The following is a 22022-nucleotide window of genomic DNA, read 5'->3' as shown; positions in this document are numbered from 1 at the left end:
AGGGGTTCGTGACATTCGGTCGGTCGGTCGTGTAGTAACCAAATCGCAATAGCAGCGGAAATGCCACCTGTTGTCAAACGGATTAGGCTTTCGTGTGGACTTTTGTAATTGATCAGATCTATCGGAGAGCCGGTCCGCTGGTTAGCCCGGCAAAGCCCAGATCAAATTCTAGCCAAAGCAAAGGCCAAAGACTCGTACTCTGCATTTCGTGCATCAGTCACAGCAACCTGTTTCCCAGTTGAAATCTGGGGGTAACCGTCCTTGTGGCTTTGTTTTCCTGATCCCATGCCAGACAAGTACCTGAGGGAACCATTCGCGAGAAGAAGCATGCAAAAAATCGGAGAAAAGATCGTTCATTTCTGGACGAACAGACAGAACAGAATGGATGGAGCAGAAGAAGCTTTCCCCGCGCGATCGACCCGTAGAAGGTGTACCTGTGGAATGTTAGACCCCGTGATCTCTCTCTCTCTCTCTCGCTCCCACCTGCAACGGGCAGATGTCGCTGACGGTGGTTGCCAGATAAAACCGTGTGCAGGCCAGGCGAAGAAGAGAGCAGATCGAGCATTACATAAATAATGTAAACATACACATTAATCAATTAAAAACCGAAGCAAATGCGAGCGAGCGAGGAGTATCGTGCGCTCCGGCTCTCATTTGGGCACCCTGTGGGGTTGGCTTGGCCCACTGGCTTGGAGTGATGAGGGAGGATAAGCAGGCCTTGCACGGTCGAAGAAATAAATTATTTCCTTTTCAAAACAGGCGAAAATTAAAAGCGCTCAGAGTTGGCTCTCGGTCCGCTTGAATTGTGGCCGGCGAATGATATCGGCTCGATCTTCTTTGCAGCATTTGCAGCTACTTTGTCTTGTTGTCTTTTTTTTTGTTGGGTGAGTTTGCTGGCTCGCTGCAAGATGCAAATCATGTTTGGTTCCCTATTCGGAGGGGGAGGAGGAGGAGGAGGATGTGAAAGGATACTAGATAATGCAATCGGACGCTCTACGCTCTCCAGTTCTGTTGTTCGGCTGCGACTCTTTCGCTGGGAGAACAAGTGGACTGGTATGATTTCACGTAAATCAGCTCAAAAGAAACGTTTGCAGTGGGGCATAGAAAATAGATTCTCAAACGTTGGCGTCAGGTGTATAGGGTTAAGATTTATAGACGTCTGCGAAGACAGAGGTCAGAGAAATGTTATTTTACCATCGAAATAACTCCTACGCATCTCCCATCTACCTGGCAGGTAAAAACGCAGCACGGAAATAGAATAGATAGTAGAAGAAATTAGCGTTTTGATGTGGTGACAACTCACAAAAATAATGAAAACGAATGTTTATATCGGTTGATTTTCATTTTAACATCTCTCATATAACGCATAAATAAATAATCAGAACCCGATGTCTAAATAACAGATAAGAAAAAATAACCTAGACATTAACGTCTTTTGCTTGGCTATTACTTACGTCTTTTGCTTGGCTATTACTTACTATTCTGAATGGGCAATTTCGGGTCCTGGATAAATGGACATCATGTGTCCGAGTCCCTCCATTTTCCTGGGAGGACAGTTTTGAAGTATTCTTGAGCATTCATGCATTGTTGTTTACATTGAACAGCCGGATAGAAAATGATCCGGAGTTCTGTACAGAAAAGACGCGGCTAAACGAGCTATACTAAAATTTTATAGTTGGATATACAGACCCCGTTCGATTTCGGCACGTATCGTTTTTGGCACGGTTCTATTTTTGGCACATGTACCAAAAACGTGCACCCGTGGTCGAGTGGTTAGCGTCTCACATTATCATGCCGGGTGTTTGGGTTCGATTCCCGTTCTGGCCGGGGGATTTTTCATCAAAGAAATTTCCTTCGACTTGCACTGTGGTCACGCGTATTCTAGAGCTTGCCCCTCGGAATACATTCAAGGCGTGTTATTTGGCTTAAGAAATCTCAACTAAGTATTAATAAAATGACGCTAGTTAATGCATACGTTGAGACGGCAAAAGTTCCACAGGGAACGTTAACGCCATTCAAAAAGAAGAAGAACAACAAAAACGAACGGTTTTTATTAAATCCTGTTTTTAGTTTTCTCGTCTCTCATTCAACAAATTTAAGCTCAACAAAAGAACGATATTATGACCCAGTATGTTGCCAATAAAAAAGGCTGGACTCGCTCAACTGATGTGCCCCGCACATGTTCCGGTAATATGTATAATGGGCATGATCAAAGCACTGCTTAGAACCGTACTTCTTCTTCTTATTCAATGGCACTAACGTTCCTAGAGGAACTTCACCGTCATTTTTATTAGTACTTAGTTGAGATTTCTATGCCAAATAACACGCCTTGCATGCATTCTGAGTGGCAAGCTCTAGAATACGCGTGATCACAGTGCAAGTCGGAGGAAATTACTTTGACGAAAAATTCCCCCGACCAGAACGGGAATCGAACCCGAACACCCGGCATGTTAGTTATGACGCTAACCACTCGGCCAAGGGAGCACAGAACCGTACTATGCCCATAATGAATTTAAAAACTAGTCCATTGGTGATCATATCTAGTATCTAGATCGTCATTTTTCGTATGTCGTAAATTTTTAGTTTTATCCATTTTTTTTTAATTTTTCCGAGATTTTCAAGATTTTTACTCGATAAAATTATATCCTTTTCTTCCAGTGGTGAGAATCCTACTCCGCTTCACTGAAATCGAAGACCTTTATGGTGATTACCGTCTTTCTTTATCTATGTCTTTATACAGCCATTCCATGGCAAACCGATATATTGGTTCTCGGATATTCGTGAAAAGTGGTAGTTTTGTTCTTTATCGCGAAACATTAGACCCGTATTTTTATTTTTTTTTGTTAGGGTGCCCATTTTCATTTTAGGCTGATCCGAAATATCGACTTTTCCCCCTTTTTTCCAAAAATGACATTTTTCAAAAATTCATAACTTGTGAACTACTGAACCGATTTAGACGGTCGGCATATCAATCTAAATTTAATTAGCTAATCATCCTTGAAAAAATACTACGCTTGCAAAAAATCCAGGTTTTGGTTTTGTCATTATTGATTGTATCTGTTTTTTTATAGAACCACTATATCGGTTTACCATGGAATGGCTGTATATATATACATATATAGTACTAGCTAACCCGGCAAACTTCGTCCCGCCAAAAATTTGTTTTTTTTTTGTTTTTGTTCAAACATTCACGTTTTCTTACTATGAGCAAGTTCATGGGTCCAATCGCAGAACTGTTCATTGATTGATCTACTGATCGACCTCGTTGAATTTACCTTTTACTATAAAATTCCTAGTATTTCTAACAAAACTCATCATTATAATATCAGATTATTTTCAAACACAATTCTCGTTCAAGATTTTTCAACCACTTGCAAATAACATTTTTCTCCGTTACATGGAATAAATGTTTTATACAGAAAATATGATCGAATAAAGACAGCCCTAAATCGGACAATTCCTTCCTCGAGTGCTGCTCTTATCAACACATTCGGCGATACTTTTTACTGGTGTAGATAGAAGAAGATATAGGAGTGCGTTTCATCACATTAAAATCCATTTCCAGCTTCGAACAAAGATCAATTCCGCTAGCGCAAACATCAAATGGATTAACAGTCCTTGTCACTATGTAATTGTAGAACATATGGGAATTTATTTTCCGGAATTTTCCCATTTTTCCTTCAGAGTTTTCTAAAAATTTTCAATTGTCATGTTTGGTTGGAATATTTTTGGTTGAAATATGTGTAATATTTTTATGGGACCTCCTCTCCATTCCAGAGGAGGGAGGTGTTTCATACCATCATATAAGCATTATTCATAACACAAACTCTCACATCCCAAATTGTGCTTGATTCGTTCTCGAGTTATGCAGAAGTTTGTGTTTCGTTTGTATGGCAGCCCCCCTTAGAGGGCAGGAGGAGTGTCTAACCACCATAGAAACATTTATTGTACCCTAAAACATCCGCATGCAAAATTTGATTCCATTTACTTGATTAATTCTCGAGTAATGCAGAAATTTGTGTTTCATTTGTATGACAGCCCCCCCTTAGAGAAGGGGATGGAGAGTCTAACCACCATAAACACATTTATTGCACCCTAAAACTTTATTATACCTAATTTGGTTTCATTTGCTTGATTAATTAATTAATGCAGAAATTTTGTTTTTCTTTTGTATGGCAGCCCCCTCTAAGAGAGGAGGGAGGAGTATCTAACCACCGGAAAAACATTTATTGCACCCTAAAACCTCAATATAGAGGTTTGGTGGTAGAGTGTCTTGCCACCATAAAAACATTTATTGCACCCTAAAACCTCCACATGCCATATTCCATTCCATTGTTGTCCAATAGTGTGGTTACCAGAACGGGCGTATCCTGCATCCACAAAGTGCCGCACGATGTCTGTTTTCAACGCGACGGGGTACCGTTCTTTGAATGCGCACACTTCTGAACGAAGTACTTTCACTTCTTCTTCTTCTTATATGGCACTAACGTTCCTAGAGGAACTCCGCCGTCTCAACGTAGTATTACTTGCGTCATTTTCATTAGTACTTAGTTGAGATTTCTATGCCAAATAACACGCCTTGAATGTATTCTGAGTGGCAAGCTCTAGAATACGCGTGACCACAGTGCAAGTCAGAGGAAATTTCTTTGAAGAAAAATTTCCCCGACCAGAACGGGAATCGAACCCGAACCCCCGGCATGTTAGGTTTTGACGCTAACCACTCGGCCACGGGAGCACCAGTACTTTCACTGTTTTCGCCATCACGGTTAGAGTTCAACTGATGGAGATGTCAATTTTTTTCTGCTGACTCATGGGTTACTACAATTGATGCTGCATGGGTAGTTTCGTCAGTGCGTGTGAAAGTAAACCCATGAAAAGTCGGCAACTTTTGTTTATTTTTTTTATGCAAACGTTATTTTCATCAAGACGGGTCTATGGTACTAGGTGAGGCCGTTTCGTCACTAAGTTGGTTAGGGGAGCGGTATATGAAAACAGTACAGAAGAAAGCAGAAGGGGAATTATTTGCTTGAAGCGTGAAAGAGACAGACTGATCAGGAGCGAGCTTCGGCACTAGCGTATTGTGTTTTGTTTACAAACAAAACACAGTAGACTTCCAAGATGGCTGAAGAGTAGTTTTAGCAAGTTGACCCACCTTAGGATATTCTTCTAGGCGCCTTGATTTTCATATGAGAACAACACACAAAAACACATTGTTTAGTAAATACTTCTCTGAAGTTTACATAAAAATAAATAAATCTTGTTCATCCTTCATAACCTCACAAGTTATACTTATTCTATATATAATCTAACCAAGTTATACATCACTACTTTTTCAATTAAAAATAATTCCGACAGCAAAGGTTTAATTTGGTGAACGAATTGTAGATTCAGGGTCGGTCTGGTTTGAAATGGAAATCATGCAGAGTTCAGTTGAATGTAGAACGGAAACAACCTTCCAGGTTATTGACATGTACAAACCAATGTGAAACCTGTAAGAAACATTTGAGGATTTTTGTGAAACAGTATTGCTGAGTTTTTTTGAAACGGACATTATCAAGAATTGTCCTGAAAGTGCACCAGAAGAACATTCTAACCTGTCGTACGGTCCACACGTGATTATAGAAATTATTATAGGAATGTAGAGAATACCCAGAAGATTGAATATCTCAACACGTATCAATTTTATGAATGAGGAACTATCCTGCAAAAATGGTGTTCATCGAGAATCCGGCAGGTACGAAACGACGAGGAGCACAACGAGCAAGGTGGTTAGACCAAGTGGAGCATGGTGAGCACGGGGTGCCCGCGGAATTGAAGAGAGACAGCCACGAACCGAGTTAATTGGAGAAAAACGAATGAAGTGAATGAGGCCATGTTGTAAAGACGTTAAGCCAAAATTAATAAGTAAAAATGTTGATTCGAACTCCAATGTGTTGAACTAAGAGTATTCCTTCTATACCATTGCATATGGTACATTACACAGTAGCCATTTAGGCGTAAGAGTATTCCTCCTGTTCTACCATTGTCCAGTTAGACCGGACTGCGGAGACAGTTGATATTATCATTGTTGTGTTATTAATAGAACAGCAACCCGATGTTTCTTGTAGAGCAGAGTAGTTGATGAACCGATCTTCATTCGGCTGTGGATCGACCTCCATCGCTGATGATTGTTGCGTGGGCGTAGTCATTCTGCAACAACACAAAAATGGTCAATGAGGGCCCTGAGTTTTGAACACACGGTCGATCGGTTAATAAGCGAAAGCGCAACCGATTAGCTACGAAGACCCCGCGTATTTATTTATTCAAGACTTTCAACTTCTTCCTGTTGAATAACAGCACAATATTTCCACCTGACGAACTAGTTTGACTTCCCATTCGCTACCAATTCGCTAATAATTGACATCGAAAGTAGCTTAATGATTCCGCACCAAAATTAATCTAATTCCAGTGTTCCACCATCCGGTCCAAACCACATTAATCACCATTAACCATCCCAAGCCGTCCCGCAAATTGCTTCCTTACATCGATATCGCACGATTGAAATGCTGCCCAACGAACCCCACACGGTGACACGGCATCCCAAACGAAAGATCATTCAACTGTCAACTGTCGGATCGAGCTTAGTTAATTTATTTTCGAAATAGGCAAAGACAATGCAGCTGTCGATAAGAGTCACTCCGCTCCCTCTTCTTCTGAGGAAGCGAATCACGGCGCGTAAGGCTAGTTAATAAAATTGAACGAAAAATGGACTCTCCCTTCGGAGGTGATTCTTACCGCCGAGCAGAATCTTATCCACTTATCCATTTATCCCGCGCGGGAAGACATCTGGTCTAGGATGGGGTCTTCAATCGTGGAGGAGCTACAGGTATTCTCAATTCATCCGTCACCCGGACCAAAAGAGCATAAGCGACGCGCGCGAATTTGTGGGATCCCCATTTGCATATCGAACGCCGGCCGGTGTAAAAATCCATAATTGAGGGAGTAAACCGCGCGGCGACAGCTCCGGAGGCCGATTATTAGGCGGCTTCCGACTGTGAATCCCTTTGAAGTCTTTCTTCGTCTTCTTCTTTCGTCGTTCTCTGCCCGAATAGCAGCATCATTTGATTTCTTGTTCTCGCGCGAGCGTTCTTTATCTGTGTTTCGCTCCCGTCTTTTGTTCGGCCGCGGTTTTGTGGTCGCGAATCCCCCGCCAGTGTCCGGGTGGCGGCGGTGGCGTTGGTGGCAGTCGATTTTTATTTACTTCAATTAAATTCAATTCAATTATTGAATGATGAATGCATTGTATTGTGTGTTTTTATTATAATTTACCTTTTTGTATAATTGGAAACATGATGTATCAATGTTTTATAGCTATACACATGTCCATTAGGCGGCTGCCGTTATTGCAAAGGGCCCGCGATCGGACATTTCACCCCACTCCGGGACGGCAGCTCTTGTTTAAATCCGTCCGCGAGGTGCGGCGGCAAACTCTTCGCTCGGCGTGATTCTGCGGCAAGCATGACTTTCGCCTCCGATACGCCGTGTTCGGAACGATGTAAAGTCGGACCATTTTTTGGTACGACAAAGGTCTGAATTATTGTTATCAAGTGTGTTTAGGACGAGGGCGAAGAACGGGCTTACGATGGGACTCTTCCTTCGGCGTGACGTCACTCCACCAATGGCCTCGAGAGCGATTTGAGCGATTTAAGAGACAACCGGCGGGTAACACATTGTTTATTGTCTATCCGATGTCGGCGGGGAGGACAGGGTCATCTACGGAGCGTTTCTTGAAGTCACAAGAATCGATCCGAGTTGACAATCACCTTCAGACCGAATCTGCAATCGCCGGACGGCGGCTTCCTTTGTGTGTTCATGCTAAGGGCTCTGGGGACGAACCTCTTGTCTCGGCGATGGGAGAGAGTGGGCAATCTCCGGACGAATGCAAGTGAATGGAGCGAAACGAATTGATTGGCCCGCTGTGCGGTTGAAGCAGTCCCGCAGAAGAATGGAATCGATAGGATTAATTTTTAAACACTTATAATTGCTTGCACGGGAGAGTGGTTCGTTTCAAGTTTGCCGCCTCACGGGACGATACTGCCTTTCCGGTGGGAACCGGTGTTCTCATTCTTCTAGGGTAGATTTTCCTCGAAGTTTACACAACAAGGAACTACTACCAGCTCATGCAAGTTTTTGGAAGATTGAACTCTTGTTCGAGCGTATTTCCGGTGTTGTATTATTAGTAGCTTAAAATGAAATAATAAATAATGAAAATATACACCGCGTTTTTTTTCAAAGGTGTAGTGTTGCTTTTGCACCCGGTGCGAAAGGTTTTTGTTGCTGAAAACCGATTCAGAGGCGATAACTGTGAGTCATATTCATTGAAACTAGTTCCCATTGGGTATCTCAGATGAAGAAAACGGTAAGAAAGGATTTATTTCCTTCTCAATTTTATATTTTCCGCATCAGCTTACCATCGGACAGTACGGCACACAGTGATACCTCAGAAATCCTAAGTGGCATTAAATAGAAAAATGAACAACAATGCCTGAACGAATGAATGGTCTAGTTTTGTTTTATAACCTTCAAGGCATCTAGTATGGGGGTCTTCGTAGCCACTTGGTTACGCGTTCGCTTACCAAGCGATCGATCGTGAGTTCAAACTCTCAATTGACCATCTTTGTGATGTTATAGAATAACTACGTCCACGCAACTTACGCCTAAATGGCTACTACTGTGTAATTTATCATAATGTAATGGAACAGAAAAACTTAACGCCTAATGGCTACTACTAACTACTGTGTAATTTACAATTTATAGAAACATAAACATATGTACATGTACACGATTAAAACCCGGCTCTGTTACAGCTAAAATGCTAATGAGCCTAACAAATAAATACATGGGATAAAAAAAATAAAAAGGCATCTAGTATCACATATAGAAACAGTGTCCGTGACGATTTTCGTTGCGATAACGATGTGGCAACGTAGTGTTTGATGCAGTGAACCAGTGTACCGATAAACTCGCATGTTTTTCAAAATTTTCACAAGTGCTACAAAATACGTTAAAAAATAATGTGATGGTGTTATAGATAGAGAATTTTATGCTAATTTCGAATTTGTATTCCATTTTAAGTTTATAAAATTTTGAAGCTGTGGAATTTTCTACATTGAATTTATACAAAAGTAGACCTACAAAAAATTCTCCAAATATCTCCAAAGTTTTTTATAGTAAAATGTCTTCCTTAGGGTCCCCTCTACACTTTCATTTTATGACTTCTGGCAACTTCTGACCATTTTGCGAAAAAAATTCCATAAATTTTTCATACCTCACACGTGTTTTTTGATTTCTTAAAAATTTTATCCCCTCCCCCTGCACCCCCTTTTGGGTTTTGGGTAAAATGAATATTGAAAAAGTGATCGGGAAGTTTGATAACATATATTTAGACACCCCACGCGTGTTTTTCCGAAGATTTCATATTTACCCCCTCCCCAAGCCCTTGCTTTGGGGTTCATAACCAAAATGACTCAAAAATAGATTCAGCACCTTCGAAAACCCACGTACACCAATTTTCATGGAATTTCCATTAATTTTTCTATTTAATGCCACCTTGAATTTCTGAGGGACCAGTTTGCGGCAAACCCTCGATCGGGGCAATTTGTTTGCTTCCGGCCGAATAACTTTCTCACGAGAAAAATAGCTTGCATGTGTGAGGGATGCCAGATGATTTTTTCAAATATCTCTGCATGACACGAATAAATGTTTTGAAATGTAATCATAATGAACAAAAATGAGCAAACCATCACGATATTTCTAAATCATGTTCGATAAATCACACAAAAAACAGTTTCCACATAGGGTAAATGATCTTGGTTTGTCCGATTTGGGGTGTTTTTACGCTACTAGTAAATGCAAACCGATTTTTCTTCATTAAAATCACACATAATCGATACGAGTTTGGGTTTGTTGAAAAGCCCTAAGTCTCTAGTTGCTAGTACTACCATAAGCTGTTGAAATTATTCAAATTTTTATGTTTTTTAATGATTTTCCTTAAAAAGGAATTATGATCATGGTTTGACCACCTCTGATCATGGTTTGCCCAAAAAATGATCATGGTTGATCCGGTTTTAGAAATCATCATTTTTGAATGAAAACATTCGAATTCACAAGTAATTCATGTTGCATTTATTATTGCTTGAGTTTACTGTCATCATATTGATCCATTCATAATTTAGGCTTTCTTCAGAATATTACCTTTTCTTGGGCATTTTAAAAGTGTTACTCTCAACTGCAGCGCGCCAAGCGGTTACCATGTGGACAAAATAATATTATTGAATTGGACAACTCATGATCGGAATTGAATTCATCAAAATGCGTTAATTTAATGGTTTAGCTATGAAAATCTGATACAAATGGTGTGCAAGAATGATGTTTACAATATTTGTAAGTGTTGTAATCCAGAAAATGTCTGAATACGTGCGAAATAATCATCTGGTGATCGATTAAAAGTTAGCTCGAATGAGCGCACTCTGGTGGTGAATAAAAAAAAAGTGTTCTAGTAATGTAGTAACAAACGTCAGATGCCAAAAACCCAAAATATCTGTTTTTCAAAAAAAAAATCAAGTTTTGTTATTTTGGAAATCGCGAAAATTTGTCATGTGCGTCGTTTGAAAAATCATTAAAAATCGAATTGTGAGCCGATATTAAATATTAAAGCTGATTTGGATCAAGAAATAGATGTTCTTTAACGAATTCGACTAAGAGAATGATTATTACGCTTGCGACTTTTGTAAAGGCTTTTGATTCGTTTTTCTTTTTTAGTTAGAAATAAATCGAGATGAAATTTGTTCACTTTTTCTTGAAAAAATTGTTTTTTTGTTCCTCTTTGTTTTGTAAAATTGCATGCTTTTTCGTCAAAGTTGAGTTAATTTACGTAAGATAGTGTATTTCACTTCTATTTTGTATGAAAATGTCAAAAAATCCATTTTTAAGTGATTTCAGGACGATTCCTTTAATATGAAAAAAAAAATGGGGTGCCAAATTTATACCCAGGCATCTCGGGTACTCGAATTTGAGTTGTTTCACTTCTATGCTCAAACCTCCGAGCCAAATCAAGATTTTTGAAATCGGTTTGCGGGGAAATGTCCGCAATAGATCCCTTCATAAGCTGACGTAATATAACGTAATATCACAAAATAAAATTCGTAACACTTCTATTATTCAATATCTAAAATACAGAACGATTACAGATGACTGAGGATTAACTAATCTACGTAGTTGTTACCTTAATTTTTAAAAGCACGGTCAAGATAAATCCATTCTCGCTTAGGGGTTGCGTATTACATACTTCTTCAATACATGTATAAAATGAGCTAGGCCTTTCTCATGCGTACAACAACATAGTAGAAAACACATAACGTTTTTCATAATGAGTCTTGGTTTTGGTTGGGGTGGCACATTTATCCTGGGTCAAAACTACACAAGGGATTCTTTAGGCAGCAGAAGGTGATATGGTATATCAGCTTTTGAAAACAAAACATTGTCAGTAGTCATCTTGTTTTCCGGCGAAGCGATTATGATGCAATTAATACTGACCTTTACAATGCTGATTGGTCATTTTTGACGAGCTGTTCTGATGCTGATGATGTAGTTGATAACTTCGCCGCTATGATTCAAGAATTAATCTTTCGACATGTCCCTCGGGTTCGTCCACGCCGTAAACCTGTATGGGGAAATCAGGAACTTAGCCGTCTAAAACGCCGCAAAAATGCTTGCCTTCGCGCTTATCATTCAATCAGAAGTGCTTACAGTTGTCACCTTTTCAAATTGGCTAGTCGGGAATATAAAACCCTCAACAAAGTGCTATACTTTAACTATGTGCGTAACACAGAACGTAATATTCATGGCAACCCTAAGCATTTTTGGCGATTTGTTAATAATAAACGCAATGAGAATGACTTGCCGTCGACTATGTTCCTAAATGATGAAGTGGCGTCTTCCACCAGTAGTAAATGTGCTTTGTTTGCGAAATACTTTTTGAGTGTATTCAGCATGGAATCAATACCACCTGATAATGCTTTGCGTTACGTTGCTAGCGACGGATTTTCAGTCGGAACTCTTTCCGTTGTTGCAGAGGATGTTGCTTATGCGGTTTCCAAATTGAAACAATCTTACTGTCCTGGGCCTGATGGTATTCCTGCTGCTTTATTGAAAAAATGTTGTGAAACACTAAAATCTCCGATCGCTACAATATTCAACATATCTTTACGAAAGAACAAGTTTCCTGAAAGTTGGAAATCATCATTTATGTTCCCTGTGTTTAAAAAAGGAGATAAGCATAGTGTGGAGAACTATCGTGGAATCACTTCCCTGTGCGCTTGCTCTAAGGTGCTTGAGGCCATTGTTTATGATCATTTACTGTTTCGGGTGAAAAGCTAGATTTCTACTGCACAACATGGGTTTTACCCTGGTCGATCAATTTCAACAAATTTATTGGAATTTACATCGCTATGCTTGCGTACTATGGAACAGGGTAATCAGATCGACACTATTTATACCGATCTGAAAGCGGCATTTGATCGTGTTGATCATGGAATTTTGCTCGCCAAACTCAACAAATTAGGAGCATCATCTAGTTTGCTTTCGTGGCTAAGCACATATCTACGCGGTCGCAAAATTTCCGTGAGAGTGGGTTCCTCCCAATCGAGGTGGTTCCAGAATGGTTCCGGAGAACCGCAAGGTAGCATTTTAGGACCTTTGCTCGCTGTTCGTTAACGACATCACCCGACTATTGCCTCATGGAACAAGGTTATGCTACGCTGAAAATTTATCTGCCAATTGAGACCACCAGAGACTGTTTGAGACTTCAAAGCTTGATTGATTTATTTGCGGAATGGTGGAGCTTTAATCATATGACAATCAGCATTCAGAAATGCACTGTTATCAGTTTTACCCGAAAAAAACAACCAATAGTTTTCGATTACAGCATTAATGGCTCGTCACTCCAGCGAAGTGATAACGTGACGGACCTAGGTGTTGTTTTGGACAGCCCAATGTCGTTTAGACAACATTATACATTCATCATCAATAAAGCGTACCGTCAGCTCGGAACAATCTTTCGAATCGGTAGAGAATTTTGCGATCCTGGCACTTTACGAACTCTCTATTGCTCATTAGTTCGTTCCATCCTTGAGACAAGCTGTGTTGTTTGGAATCCGCATTATGAGTACTGGATACTTCGAATTGAAAGGATACAAAAGTGCTTCATTCGTAGAATTTGCCGCAGGCTGCCTTGGAGAAATTATGATAATTTGCCACCTTATGAGGATCTTTGTCAGCTAGTTGGCATAGCTCCTCTCGAGCAGCGACGCAAGGATATTACCGTTAAGACCGTCCATAAAATCCTATCGGGATGCTTTGATTGCCCTGCTGTTCTGTCGCGACTTCAGTTGTACTGCCTTCTTCGGCCTCGACGGAACCAACATCTGCTACGGGTTGATGCGCATCGCACTAATTATGGTCTTCAAGAACCTATTCGTCAGATGGCGTTAGAATATAATCGTCGTGGAAATTTATTGTCCTTTTAGAATATTTTGTGTGCAACTGTGAAATGTATGCGTAGTATAGTATTAATTGTTATCCATCTTTGTTATTCGCCTAGTTTTATGTCATTTTATTTTGTATACCATTGTGAAAAGATATTGGGTTTTTATGCCGCTTTGAGTTCGAATTTAACGTTTGCTCAAGGCGGCTTTTCCCAATCTAAGTTCCTTTTTTTTTACCATTAAGACTTATTGTCGGATGGTTTCGAATAATAAATAAATAAATAAATAAATCCTCCACTGACCACCTTGTTCCCCAAACAACGAAATGCAAAATATGCGAAATAATTGCTGAAATTGAACAAAATATCTGTTCACCTCCCCTAGAGTATGTGAACAGTCGCCCAAACTGTTGATTAGTCGCAAATATCAGGTCACATAAACTAAATTTCACTAGAAATTTCTTAAATTCGAAACGCACAAAACTACGGCCGAATGGCTACCGAGAGAGCGTTTTTATTTATTTCTTGACGTGCGACAGCTCCACTGTAGTACAGGGTGACTCAAAAGTCATGAAATTCTTCAAACATAAGATGACTATCAATACAGTGTCAATAGTCAATAGTTATACTACCAAACAAGCAGGTGACCACTTTACCCCCACTACCCCTACACATATGAAAGTTCCAGGCACAGCGTGAGTTTTGGCAATGTTTCTAAGAATTTGCACCCCATGACAGAAACATGTTCAACACGTGAATTTCTATTGCAAACGGCATGTGCTGTTATTCCTGCAGCGATTACATGTCTTCGAAATGTTGGTATTTCTTGCAGAAGATCGTACTCCGCAACGGCGTCGTAAAATGAAGACAGCTCTCTAGCAAATCGTTCAACGAATCCCAAAAATCGAAAATAATCCAGGGTATACCTGGGATTAGAAATTATAATAAGTATTGATTAAGTCATTATAAATCAAATAAGGCGTATGGTAGTGTAAACAGTCACATAGAAATATTGAACGAAGACTGAAATCATGTTATAATGAAAAATCATAACTCAAAAACTAAAAAAAAACACCTCTTTGGTTATTAGATACGTTATGTTAAAAGACGTGAAGTCTCAAGAAAAATATGAAAAAAATATAGCGTCCCCTATTTCTAAAACATGTAAACTATAAAAAATAAATGCAATCAATAATTACGAAAACATAATCCGTTTTTTTTTTTGGAAGTGTGAAACTTTTCTAATTTTGCTAAGAAGACTTACTAATTGGCTTCCATTTGATATGTCGATTATCTAAAATGGTCCGAAAGTTCAGAAGTTATAATAGTTTTGGAAAAGAATATTTTTAGAAAAAAAGAGGAGAAAAATGTTTATTCGGATCATCCTAAAATGGAAATGGACCCCATAGAGAAAAAATAAAAATGCGGATCAAATATTTCGCGTTAAGGAACAAAACTACCATCCGTTTGGCCTGGAATTTCTTTTTAAATGCGACTGATTTTTTAAAAGTGCGTATTATAAAAAATCATTGATCTCTTTATCAAAAAATCGGAACCCATAATCCAGATGTTTAATTAAAATACGATGTACAGAAAAGTTAGTGGAAAGTTAAAGAACTGTTAAAAAATAACATGTTAAATAAACCGTTGAAAAATCCTATTCCAAACTTTAACTCAATAGTCAACACATTATATCTCAACACATTTCTTATCGCACAAGGCTCCATCCCCTTGAAATGCAGTGATGAATCGTTGATAAGCTTTAGGCAAAGGAGTCATTTGCAAAGGAGACCTTTATAGCATATTTGATAAATGGCTAAGTTGGTTTGAGTTCACGATGGGTAGGCAATAAACCGTCCATTGATGAGATAACTCCTTTTTTGCATCAGAAATCATGTTTTCGTTGCTCTTTATATGGACGTAAAAATAATATTGCGTACGCGGGTATTAATTTCGTTTCTAGGGGGGTATAAATGTGGATTGAAGTCAGTTGAATGAAGAGACAGATTTGTATTCATTAGTCGAGTCAGCGAAGCTACTGAGGGTAGAGTGGGTCCTCATTTTTCACCTTCGAAGATTTCGGGCCCTGATTGCAAGTCTTCCAACGTTTGATGCAATAATTGAAACGTTTGTCAGACTTTTCGGCAGTTTTCAAGTCCTTGGGGGTACCTAAATTTTTTTTTTCCAAAATATATATTTTATCACATACCTACCTAGTACCTACATTGACTATCAAAATTTCATGAAAAATAGTTTCAAATAGTCGTTTGTTTGAGAAACCCCATTAGTCCATGTTTCCAATTATCACCATAGGTAGCAATTTTGCAATATACAATTTCGTTCGTTCATTGTTTACTGATGCCGTATGAAACATGCGCATCTCAACTTTATCGGAAATGTCTCCTGATTCGGACTGCGATTCGGACAGCGATTCGGACACTACCCCGAAAAGTTATGTGCGTTATGTTCGGCGGGCAGAAGAATACAAAGTGGAAGTCATAAAACGGGCAAGAATCCAGGCTCGGCATAGTCATATTCAATTGAGGATAGTCAGAGGACTTTCCCATTCGTATTCAATTGAAAATGATATGTGGCTTCTTCACGTTTATCTGTCAACATGACTCAATAGTAAGTCACTTAGTCGCTATCTCCCTCTACGACTCAACTATCTCATTTCATTCTTTCCCGTCAAATGGACTTCATTGCATTTTGAAGCGACTCCCCTCAAAATAATTTCGTTTCTCTCTCATTTATCCCGTGTACATGTATCGATGTTTGAGTCCAACGTGGTTTGACAACTACTGTAACTGAACTACAGTAGATGTTTTATACATACACGTATAAAACAACGTGCAGTGTGTTCAGAAACACTAACAAATATTGTTGACATAAACCCGTTTTTCTGTATGTTGTATGGCAAGAATCAATGGAACGGCATACAAAAATAGAAAGATAAAGGCTCGAATTTCGCCACTGTATAACGTCTTTTTTGGGTTGGAAATTCGTTCGACAGTCCAGGAGCAATAAGCGTATCGTTGTGCTTGCCCTGCCACATAATGTACGATTGGATGCTTCGAAAAAACATAGTTAGGCAGAGTGGTAGTCAAAGCCCCGTAGTACTATGTACTTCTCGTATATAACATCACGCAAAAAGTATTTTAAGATATCCTCTATCTCCCTCCACGACGTATTATTGTATTTCTCATGTATTAAGAGTCAAACAAATACTTACACCTCCCTCCTTTAATGCAGATCATAACCTAAAAACAGTCCCTTTCTTACTTGGTATAAGCATTTTGATTCGTTCGACTCAAATTCAATCGCGCTGTGCAAATTTGGCAACCCTGCCTTGGCGCAGAACAAACGTCAAAGTACTACATCTATATTCAAAGAGAGATTGGCAGCCTCGAAAGTCATTTCCAATTGTTGGAACTTGAATGAAAATTATTACTCGATGTTATTTGAATTCTTAGAATACATATTCCGGATCCTATTGTGTATAACTCATCCTAATTTGATATTTTTTTCTATGAATTTCCGCCGAAAATTTATTCATAATATAAAGCTTTTTCCCACATGCAGAGAATGTGTTACTCTGTTACATAAAACACATATTTGATACGGTAGAGCTTATAATTTTTGTTTATTCCAGCCAAAAATCCATTACCATCTAAACTCCATATTATAGGAACTCAAAGCTCTATGTCGTCTTTGTCGAATTGCGTGCCGGATTGCTACATTTACGCAACTCGTTTGAACTTCCGTCGAACGGGTTACAGACTGTTAATATTGCGATCCGTTCGGACAATTTTGTCTCGATCGGACCTCAGAATAAGGGTGAGTAATTGATGTATAAACAGATCTGGAATTTCCCTAGGGCGTATTTTGATTATTAACCAAACTAAAATATTTGCTCCATTGAATTCCAAAAAAAGTTGCAATTCAACCGTGTAATATTGTGGTAAAGTTCACTGGGTACTTTATTTGTTTGAACACGCGTACTGACGATTCAATGTATTTTAGCCTGGCAATAACAAAGGATGTGTCGGCGTTGCTCATGATAGCATCTTGCAAGTGGATGTATTTTTCCCCACGTCGCTTCTGTATATTGTGTGGTAGGGATCGTAGTTGTTCACTCTCTACCTTCGTGTACATATCGACCAGGAATTGTTGGCACAACTCACGACATCGTAGAACGACGTTGTCAAATCATCATATATAAATTCCTTCAAGCGCAATCTCTTGCTTGTTTTGTCTCCTCTAACGATTCTTTAAATATTTTTTCCGTCTCCTTTAACCATATGCTACGTACTACGTTGAGAAGGCGAATATAGGAACGTAAGTGCCATTGAAGAGAATCGTATTAACGGTGTGTGTCATCCAACAAATAGGATGACTAGGTCAAAATTTGAAGAAAAGCAGTTTTCTGTCGTTTTCTCACAAGTGCGGAGATTGCACTTATGGAGTTTCTCAAACAAACGATTCAATTGTTCAATTTGCGCTCGGAACATGGAAGATCTTGTATTCTTTGATCCTCCCGCTTAGTTGATGTTCGATAGATCGATCAACTCCCGTTCGCCACTCGCTCCGTAAAGAATTAGTGCGAAGGCAGCCCATCCAGTTTGTTCTAGGAACTATGTTAATTCTTGTGAATATAAAGTGACAATCCAAACGAATAAGGTTGATTCCTTTGCATGAATTGTTCGCCGATTGTCGCTGTTATCTTCTGCTTCGATAATAAAAAATATATCCCATGGAAGTATATCAACTCAATGTTATAATGTGTGTGTTTTTTTGGCAAAAAAATAAATATTGAGATATATTCTGGTGCAATTGCTACAATTCTATGTTTTCGTCGGATTGTCCCATGCGAACGTCAAGGAGCTTTCAATTTATTATTTATTGTACGCCGTTGTGTATAAAGAAAAATAATGAGGAAAATATTTTCTCACGATCGAACTGATTATTGTTTCGCTTTCGTCTCTTTGTTCATCTTTCGTTATGTGATCGTCACAGATCTGTGAAATTCTGAAACATATGGATTTCATTGAATAATTACCCAAGTCTCTACAGTTACGCACAGTCTCTAAATTAGCACTCGGAAGTTTTTTTTTTCAAGCAATAATAATTCAAAGTAATCGTGAAGAGCGAGCAGTGCCCACAGAATAAAAAAAATCACCCAAACCATCCGAGTCGTTTCGCCCAACAACTTCCATGAAGTCGATATCAACAACAGCCTTGCCAAGGAAGAACGCATTTGTTATGCACTGCACCGTTTGCAAAACCTTTTTTACCCGTTTGTTTTTTTCTGCTTCTTCCTTCTCTTCTACGCTTGCACCTGTTCCATCCGATCCCACTATTCATCTCCTGCTAACTCTGTACCCCCGTTGTTTGCACTCCGAATGTGCTCCCATTCCTCGGCGAACCGGCATACACTCGTATCTCGTTTAGAGTTCAGCAGCCTTTTCGCCTTTCGTTCCCTGCTTCGGGCGCTCTCCAGCCAGCAGTGGTCCAGCATTCAGCAGCATCCGACATACGCGACCGGCACTCGCTTCGCTCTGCATTATATGGTAATGTGTCTGTTGCAACGACACGATCTGCCTCATATGGGTGCAATTCGACTGGGGGGGGGCGTGAAGTGAAAGGGACAGCGACAGGCCTGCGGCATCTCTGACGAAACCGGGTGAGCTTTTTTGCTGTTATTGTTGTTGTGGAAAATGTGTGCGTGAGAGTGTTCCACCGCTCCGCCACATGAAGTCACATACAGGAGATGTAAGCTGAGGGAAACTCTCGGTCCTCTAAGCAAGCATCAATTCTTGCGATTGTTGTTATTCACCTGTTTTTCTCCTTTTCTCTCTCACTCCCTCCGACCCAAGGTATTTTAATGAGGTGAATAATCTGATTCGGACTTGTCGAAGCAAAGCATAAGTTTTACTCTGGCACTCTCACGATGAATGAACACTCTCTGTTTTACCGGCTCTCCCGAGAGTCGAGGAAAAAACAGGGGAAAATTCTAAATCGAGAGAAGGCACGATCACCTCTCTCACTCTGTTTCATTATGTTGCCCCAACAGTGCTCCATAATAGCTCCCATTGTAACCAACAAAAGCGACAGAGCAGCGCGAAAGAGACCACCCGAGTCACGAGCGCTCTGCTATTGTGGGAGTGTGAAACAATATTTTCCATTCTTGTTCGGACCGCCGAACGACGGAGGGGAAATTCTCCCCCGGTCCCCACTTCCGGGCGGGTTCGCTTTTCTCTTCCGTGAAATCGACTTTGTTTACATAGAATTGTGTGCCATTGAGAAAGAGAGAACGAAAACAGTTCCCTATTCTCTTCACAAACACAATGATACGGCCGGCTGAGCCGGGGAACGAAAGCGAGTGGGATGGCGAATGGGGGAGGGGGTGGTTGTAATGGAAAACCCACTCCCTGCTGCTTGGCGAAAATACATCCCACCCTCGTCCAAAGTTTGTCTAGGTGAAAATGGGAAACGAGAACGAGTATTCTTTACCGAGCGACGATTTTCAATGAAATGCTGGATGCTGGCTGGGTAGAGATGCATCCCAAAAAATCGATGGCTTTATAACGATTTGTCATGTTGGGTTTATTAAGAATCTATGTTCAATCAAAAATTGACTAGAGATTCAATTCAATGAAAAAATAAATGCAAAACCTAAAATTGAAAAAAAAAAAAAACTACTTCAATTTTGGGGCCTTATATCATTTTGAAGATAATTTTATTCAAACATTTATGTTTGCTAATATGTTGAAAAAATTTACCAAGCAACAAACACTGATAACTAGTGACGTAGTTCTTCTGCCCATTTTTTTCTCTATTATAGTGACTTTCTACACATTTTGGCTGGTTCGTCACTTTTACTTCCATTTTTGGAAGAATGTCGGGTGTGAGAATTGAACTCGTGACCTTTAACGTGAGAGGTATCGATGTTACCACTACGCCAGATCGCGTCCTACCTTCTGCCCATGATTATCTGGAACTGTGATCGGCCATTACGGAACATGGCCGATCACAGCTCGACCGTTGTCGGCAACACAATACAAAGCCTTTTCCGCCATCGTTTGGAGAATCTTCAGACGTGATCCACTCTATATTTAGACCAAGACAAGTTTTATTCAGAACTAGCTGACCCGGCAAACTTCGTCTCGCCCAAAATTTGTTATTTGTTATCAATACCTTCAAACATTCACGTTTTCTTACTATGAGCAAGTTCATGGGTCCAATCGCAGAACTATTCATTGATTGATCTTCTATTCGACCTCGTTGAATTCACCTTTTACTATAAAATTTCTAGTATTTCTAACAAAACTCATCATTATAATATCAGATTATTTTCAGACCTAATTCTCGTTCAAGATTTTTTAAAACCACTTGTAAATAACATGTTTCTCCGTTTATACAGAAAATATGATAGAATAAAGACAGTCCTAAATCGGACAGTTCGAGTTCGAGTTCTGCTCTTATCAACACATCCGACGATCCTTTTTTTTAGTATAGAAGATAGAAGAAGATATGGAGTGCGTTTCATCACATTAAAATCCATTTCCAGTTTCGAACAAAGATCAATTTCGCTAGCGCAAACATCAAATGGACTAACAGCACTTGTCACTATGTAATTGTAGAACATATGGGAATTTAATTTTCCGAATTTTCTCTTTTTCCTTCAGAGTTTTCATAAAATTTTCAATTGTCATGTTTGGTTGGAATATTTTTGGTTGAAATGTAATATTTGGTGGTTGAAGTGTAATATTTTTATGGGACCCCCTCTCCATTCCAGAGGAGGGAGGGGTGTCATACCATTATAGAAACATTTCTCATACCCAAAAAACTAGAGTTATGCGGAAGTTTGTGTTTCGTTTGTATGGCAGCCCCCTTAGAGAAGGGGGGAGGAGTGTATTCACCATAGAAACGTTTCGTGCCCCGTAAAACCTTCACATGCCAAATTTGGCTTCATTTGATTGAATAGTTTTCGAGTTATGCAGAAATTTGTGTTTCATTTGTATGACAGCCCACCCTTAGAGAGGGGAGTGGAGAGTCTAACCACCATTTTTTTCCCTTGTTGGGTGTGAACCACTGCGTCCATTAGTTTGAACTATTGTGGTATGCCCCATTTTTTGTACTACGCTTCAAGCTTATCTACTGCTTATTGATGAAGAAGTAGACTGAAAGCTATAGCGAGATAGGTGCCAATCAGGAATAATCTGTTTGATAAAATTTATAGTCCCGATCGGCGACACAGACCAAACTTCCTTGGGCTCCAGAGTAGCCTTATCAAGGTGTTGAAGTCTGCGTCTTGTTAGTGCTCCGCATTCGCAGAGCAAATGTTCCGAGGTTTCGCTTTCGGCATTACAAAAGCGAAAAATATCATCTTGCACTAAACCTATGTTTTTGAGATGGTCTAACCACCATAGAAACATTTATTGCACCCTAAAACCTTCACATGCCAAATTTGGTTTTGGCTGAATCGTGAAGTGTCGAC

General features: G+C 39.6%; 1 protein-coding gene across 5 annotated transcripts in view; it reads right to left on the bottom strand.

The window, feature by feature from the left end:
- The window catches only part of LOC129777015 (uncharacterized), a 140526-nt gene that overhangs the window by 82671 nt on the left and 35833 nt on the right, over window positions 1–22022 (bottom strand). Inside the window, exons 2-3 of one of the 5 annotated variants that reach the window (XR_008743193.1) lie at window positions 11575–11701; window positions 11426–11454 (exon numbers count right to left, since the gene is read on the bottom strand). The exons of 3 other annotated variants lie outside the window; for them this stretch is intronic. The gene's annotated coding sequence lies outside the window, so the exon portion shown is untranslated. Of the gene's footprint in view, window positions 1–11425; window positions 11455–11574; window positions 11702–22022 lie in introns of those variants that run through there. One more of the 5 variants, XM_055783048.1, reaches the window with a different exon arrangement.

This window comes from Toxorhynchites rutilus, chromosome 3 (genome assembly GCF_029784135.1).
Source record: "Toxorhynchites rutilus septentrionalis strain SRP chromosome 3, ASM2978413v1, whole genome shotgun sequence".
Lineage (NCBI taxonomy): Eukaryota > Metazoa > Arthropoda > Insecta > Diptera > Culicidae > Toxorhynchites > Toxorhynchites rutilus.
Note: the sequence above shows the minus strand (reverse complement) of the source record. Positions and strands in the feature narration are given on the sequence as shown.